Raw genomic sequence first — 6,311 nt, 5'->3', positions numbered from 1 at the left:
ATGTAATTCTCTTTATTTTCTCTATTATGTTCACGTGAGTGATTAGAAATTATATCAATGATAAAAATAAACGAGTCATTGACCTTTTTTTTGCGAATAAATGGTTGATAGAGCCGATCACTCTAGAATAAAAGTTGCATTTCATTTTACATAATCATTCTAATATAGCTTAGTTGATCATGTTATAACGTTAATGTGTGTATGAGATAAGATGTAGTTTTGGAATATTATGGATCATTTTCAGAGCCAAAACATGGTATTCTATATGAATTGAACCAAGCTTGAAAATGAGTTATTCAAGTTAGTTGTAGGCAAACATTTGGTTAATTAAAATATCAAATATTTAGATATTAGAAAGAGCGTATCTTAGCTGAACAGTTCCATAATTAACTTTTTCTAGAAATACGGTGTCAATCAATCTCTATGTGCTTTGTACGGTTTTGGTGAACAATCTTTTTTGCTATGATAATTGCAAGCTATCTACCTATAAACTTCTATAGATTCTTCCATCTTCATTCTGAGTGCACTATGTATCCACATTCCTTCACAAATTCCTAGTGCAAGAGCTTGATACTTGGATTCAACATTGCTGCGACACTGACATGACCTGTCACATGAACAAATGTTTCTTGCTCCTCCATGTGACAAGATTGCCCAAACATAATAACAAGCCATAATAGTAGTAACATGTGGTTGAGTTTCGGTTGTAGTATTTCAGGTCATCTTGCATTAGTGTGCACTTATATCTAATGAATCGCGGACCATAATTATGGGACCATGGGAGATTCTGTTCGTTTACACTTGAGAAGGACCATTTCTTTCAAGAAATCTAGGATGTATTTCATTCGGGGATATGACAATGCCTTCCTAGGATCGAGCAACTTGCATTCGAAGTAAGTATTTGGGCACAATTCCTTTTTAGTAGTCTAATTGATTGTACATCGTCTCTGGATGATGTTATCAACATACATAATAAGTATAGTTTTCTTCCCGATAGTACTAGTTTTGACAACCAATGTATGATCAACTTGACACTCAACATAACCTTGGGAGGTAACGAGTTAGGACGATTCAAACGATTTCACAAGGAGTAATAATGAAAGAATATAAAAAAACAAAGAACACAATAACTAACGCGGTCCACACGATCAATGTGAGTTTTTCATAATAGTAGTAACATGTGGTTGAGTTTCGGTTGTAGCATTTCAGGTCATCTTGCATTAGTGTGCACTTATATCTAATGAATCGCGGACCATAACTATGGGACCATGGGAGATTATGTTCGTTTACACTTGAGAAGGCCCATTTCTTTCAAGAAATCTAGGATGTATTTCATTCGGGGATATGACAATGCCTTCCTTGGATCGAGCAACTTCCATTCGAAGTAAGTATTTGGGCACAATTCCTTTTTAGTAGTCTAATTGATTGTACATCATCTCTTTCAACATACATAATAAGTATAGTTTTCTTGCCGATAGTACTAGTTTTGACAACCAATGTAAGATCAACTTGACACTCAACATAACCTTGGGAGGTAATTCAAACGATTTCACAAGGAGTAATAATGAAAGAATATAAAAAAAAAAAAAAAAAACAAAGAACACAATAACTAACGTGGTCCACACGATCAAAGTGATCAAATTACGTCAACGGGCTAAGTGAGTAAGGTCGTTGGTCACGCCTGACTTGAGAGCTAATCGAGGAAAAATGAGTCGCTAGGTGGAGATTGATCGAGGAAAAATGTGAGTTTTTCAATATTAAATTGGTTTAATACTAATTAAAATATTAGTTTAAAAATAGATATGAATTTGTAAAAACATAATAGTAATATTTAAAATTTGTAAGTATATGAATCAAATTTTGTTTTTTTATTTTTTTTTATTTTATTTTACCAAGTTGTCTGTATGAGTACAATAAAACCACTCACAAAAAGTAAGTACATATAGTGTCTTTGACCAAAATGTAACGTGAATGAAGGGTCGCACTAAGAAGTAAGAACTACTCATCTCCAAGATTATGACTTCCATACTTCTTAGCAAGTCGATTCAAACTTCACTACAAAACCCAACTCATGTTTGAAAGGTCATGATGATCGATCCACATCCACTTGCAACAAAAATTCATTTTCTCTTTTATTCTATTACGTACAATACAATATATGTCTAATTATTTGAATATAACAGATTAAATAAAGATAATTATCTTCAAGAAGAGGAGCTCTTCGACTGGGGGGAACAACTGCTGTATACCTCTGAACTCCCCTTTGAGGATGATTCTGTGAAGAAAATAACACGCTCGGTGTTATCAACAAAGAGCATGACAGATCGAGGGATCGGAGGCATATTCACATCCATAACCCCTTCAAGGATCTGTTCCACCAAACTCATTGAAGGCCTTCTGTCTTCCTCATCTTGGATACACTAACATGCAACTTTGCAAATTTTTTAGACTTCTTCAACACTAGCTTCCCTGTTTAACCTACTATCTACCAAGCTAAGGATATTACCTCCCACCTTCAGAACACTAGAAACTAAACAAGGGAAGAATGGACTCCTTGAATCTTCAGATTGCTCTGCATTTCGCTTACCATTAACTAATTCAAAAAGCATCATTCCATAGCTAAAAACATCCGCTTTAGCTGTGACAGCCACCCCTGATAACCATTCTGGTGCTAGATACCCTCGTCTCCCTCTTATGGTCGTCAAAACTCTACTAAAGTCTCCACCAACAAGCTTTGCTAGACCAAAATCAGCAATTTTCGGACAGAATTCGGCATCTAGAAGAATGTTTTCTGGCTTTATGTCACAGTGAATGATACAGTCTCTGCACTTCTCATGTAGATAAACCAAGCCTCTTGCAATTCCAAGTGCAATCTGATACCTCGTTTCCCAGTTTAAAACTTGTTTCCATGGAAAAGATGGGTGTCCAGAGATCCGTTTGCCATGTAATCATACACCAACAGCTTATTGTTACCTTGTGCACAAAACCCACGAAGGCGTACAAGATTAACATGTTGGATAGTACCGATTGTGCTGACTTCAGTCCTGAACTGCTTCTCTCCTTGGCTGATGCTTTCAAGCTTTTTCACTGCTACAATAGACGAATCATGCAGTATCCCCTTGAACACGGAACCAAAGCCACCTCCTCCTAATTTGTCCGAGAAATTTTTGTAGCTATTTTTAAATCTCTGTATGCAAATGCCAGCAATGATCCCTCCATTCTCGTCTTACCCACCGATATCCTCCTTTTTCTATAGACCGAAAGCGAAAATAGACCCAGGACGAAAAATGCAACTCCAACGGACCCAACAACAGCTCCCATGGTGACCCGATTACTCTTTTTATGATGTGGAAGATCTTTATAAGCCACTTTGACATAGACTTGTTTCCCATCATCATTGTCTTCTGAGAGGTTCAAGAGATCTCCATCCCAAACCGAACATTGATTATCGACAAAAGAGTAGCATTACAGGAGCAATTCTTCAAACAGATGGTATGACATTCTCGGGCACTTCCAACTGGCATGAATTTATTTTGAGGCAGACTCTTGACACTAATAATGAGAAAATCAGACTTTTCCATATTTCTCCCACACTGCAACTCAGTTTTTCTGACACACCCACCAGAGAAATCACTCTGATTCCATTGACTCTCTGATCTAGGCTTGAAGCCAGTCAAGCAATTACAAAACGGTAATTGAGTCTGCCTGCAAATTCCAAAAGCCCCACACCAAGCATAGACCTCACACTGTGTTCTAGGTTGAGTCCAAAACAAATTCCACTCTTTGGTAGCTTCCAACCATGTTTGTTGCTGTGCATGGCCAGAAATATCCATTATAAATCTAGATATGATGGTAGTATTATACACAGAATAAGTGAAGTAACTCTCATTCTCATTTTTATGATAGCTGAAATTATAAATGTAATTCAACCTCATTTCAGATACTTTGTCAAATCTGCGCCAATTCTCATTCCAAGGCCCACTTGTCCAATATTGCTGGGAGCCATTCCACTTGCTTATGTACTCTGTAGTAGACGGGTCAAGCTCCAAAGAAAAGAGACCTACAGCTGGATCTTCATTACTTCTCCATGATGTAAGAAGCTGACTTTTTTTGGTTCTATTATCATAAGCAAGTTTAGCACCAGGCAACCAAGTATGAGTTGGGTGGTCAAAACTTTGCCAAAAAGGTTCAATTGAATTTGAAGTGCCGTCTCTCAAAACTAAGTTGCCATCATCAAGAAGAACAGCTATTGCAGAATTCAAAGTGGTGGTGGTGGTGATTGTTGTCGACCAAATCTGGAACTTGGACTCATTTAAGAGCACTAAGTTACCATTTATGATTTTTAATTCTGATTGGAATATATTAGAGATGGGTGTTTCTCGGTTAGCCACCCAAACTATGGTGGGAGGATTGGAATCGACCTTTTTATACCAGATGCCTATGTAATAGTTGGAAGACTTACCTGCTTTGAAAAAACCCAGCTCGAACTCGTATCTTTCGGATATGATCGTTTGGTTTCCTGATAGAGACCGGTTTGAAGAAATGGTGTTGGCTCCAGATGAGATAGTTATGGTAAGAGAGAAACACATGAGGACAAGAACCCTCAATAAAGTGTTACTTTCCGTGAAGCACATGACTTGTACAAAATCTCGACAAGGAGATAGATAGAGAGAAAGAGAGATGACAAATATCATATTATAACATGTTATCAGTATTGGGTTTTATAGAACTGACATCTGAGAGGCTATGCATGATAGGTTGATAGTCAACAAAAATAGTATTCTAACTTGATAAACCCGCTTGAAATAATGGCCATACAAGTCAGTCTATATAAAATGAAAATCTTCTTTCATTCTAAGTCCTTTCTCCTAAGTTGTAAAGTTAAAAGACTGTTACGCAAGACTTTGAAGCTTTTAGATAACTTGAACCAAATACACAAATTGACAGTGGAATGGTTCATCAATCACCTATATTTCAAATGTATGACAAGTCACATCCACCCCCCTTCCATCATAGACGTAAATGCAAAGTCAAAATTTCTTCATGGTCGGACTTGACATCCTTGCTTTCTCCATTAAGACAAAGCAAATATATAAACAATGGTGTTGAATGTGAAGCCACAATTGTTGAACGTGAAGCCACAATTGTTGAATGTGAAGTTTTTTCAAAGGTTGGCTGAAGACCCGGTTGTGTTTTTTGATTACTTCTGATTTCCATCTCTATATAAGAGATTCATCTGTATTTGTAAAACTTGTATCTAGAGTAACACAGAAAGAGTGCAGATTAGCACCAAGAAATATAAATTCCTAGTTACCGGTGGACGTAGGTCAGAGAAGGACCGAACCACGTTAAATCCCTCGTGTTCATCCTTGTGTTCTTGTTTTTCGTGAGTTGTGTGTATGTTTAGAGTCGTGTGTTAAGTGTCTCGATCCTAACAAGTGGTATCAGAGCCTTGGTTTAGCTCCAGAGGGTGATTTTCTGTTTTTTGGTCGAAATTTTTTTTCGTCAAAAACGATTTTGGTGTATACCGTTGGAAAGGTCTCGTTCCGAAGATTCCGAAAATATTTTTTTCTGAATTTTTTGACCACCGGAAGACGTCCAAATCGCCGGTCAAAGGTTTTCCGGAATAGTGACCGGAAAACCAGTTCGCCGGAGAAGACGACACTGTAGCACCAGACACTGTAGCAGTCCGTCGGAGAGACAACACTGTAGCAGGAACTGTAGCACGACGTCAGCAGTGATGTCAGCTGACACTCTAGCAGGCAATGTAGTGTGTTAAGTGTCTCGATCCTTGTGTTCATCCTTGTGTTCTTGTTTTTCGTGAGTTGTGTGTGTGTTTAGAGTCGTGTGTTAAGTGTCTCGATCCTAACAAATGGGTCACTGTTAATTGTCATATGGGTTAGCATGCAACCCTCTACCATTAACTTCCTACCTAGCTCTAATTATTTCGTCCCAGATAACATAGAAGAAACAATAAAAAGCATGTTATAATGAAAACTTATTTGCTATATAACTTGTTATGTATTATACATTGTTAGAGGAATGCACAAATTTATGAGCATAGAGCCAAGATTCATTTCAGTTCTACTAACTGATCAGGGAATACGCTTGCCAGTCCTGTTCCCCAAAAGATTTTGTAATGGTTATTGGGGTAAGACCATCGCACCAACTTCAAGGTCCCACATTCAAATTATTGCCTTATTCAGCACATCAGTAACATTTAGACTATGTTCGAGAGAAAAGCTAGCTACTAACTTATAAACTAGTTGTTAGCTTATAAGCTAGCCGACAAAAAATGATGTTGGTAAAAA

The 6,311-nt window shown here is 37.4% G+C and overlaps 1 pseudogene; it reads right to left on the bottom strand.

Annotated features, from left to right (window-relative positions):
• Positions 1 to 2,148: 2,148 nt before the first annotated feature.
• LOC145162470 (G-type lectin S-receptor-like serine/threonine-protein kinase At2g19130 pseudogene) lies at positions 2,149 to 4,781 on the bottom strand (annotated as a pseudogene).
• Between the last annotated feature and the right edge of the window lie 1,530 nt (positions 4,782 to 6,311).

The sequence above is a fragment of the Lactuca virosa genome, chromosome 3, assembly GCF_052849685.1.
Source record: "Lactuca virosa cultivar CGN04683 chromosome 3, Lactuca_virosa_CGN04683_v6, whole genome shotgun sequence".
NCBI lineage: Eukaryota > Viridiplantae > Streptophyta > Magnoliopsida > Asterales > Asteraceae > Lactuca > Lactuca virosa.
Note: the sequence above shows the minus strand (reverse complement) of the source record. Positions and strands in the feature narration are given on the sequence as shown.